Genomic DNA, 624 nt, shown 5'->3' with positions numbered 1-624 from the left:
GAATCTAGCTCAGCATCAGGAATACAATGGGGGCTTAATAAATGTATGTTAACCTAACAAATTAATGAATATACTGTGCTCATCAGCCCATTTCACAGATAACAAAACTGACTCTCAGAAAGGCTGTGACTTACCCAAGGTCAGAGGAGGCAGAATAAACCAGATTATCCACACCACAAATCCATAGCTTTAAATCTTAAGCTGCTCTTTCTACCACTATGACCAAAAAAAAAAAAAAAAAAATATGTTAAACACTCAAAAAATGGGGCACTAGTTCTTAAGAAGAAATCACTCAAGCCATGATGAGCCAGATGGGAGCTCTAGCAAGATCTCACCTGGGTCTCTTCTTTTTTAGGTATTTCAGGTTTTTTAAATTGAATTTCATTTTATTTTCAGTTCTGCATTCTCTTCCTCACCCATTGAGAAAACAAAAAAATCAAACTTCATCGCAAATATGTAAAGTTATGCAAAACAAATTCCTACATTAGCCAAGTCCAAAAAAAAAAAAAGGAAAAGGAAGAGAGGAAATGAAAGGAAGGAAGAAAGAAAAAAGGGAAGGAAGGAAGGAAGAAAGAAGGAAAGAAAGAAAGAAAGAAAGAAAGAAAGAAAGAAAGAAAGAAAGAA

The sequence above is a fragment of the Vombatus ursinus genome, unplaced genomic scaffold, assembly GCF_900497805.2.
Source record: "Vombatus ursinus unplaced genomic scaffold, bare-nosed wombat genome assembly UNPS02014799.1, whole genome shotgun sequence".
Taxonomy (NCBI): domain Eukaryota; kingdom Metazoa; phylum Chordata; class Mammalia; order Diprotodontia; family Vombatidae; genus Vombatus; species Vombatus ursinus.
Note: the sequence above shows the minus strand (reverse complement) of the source record.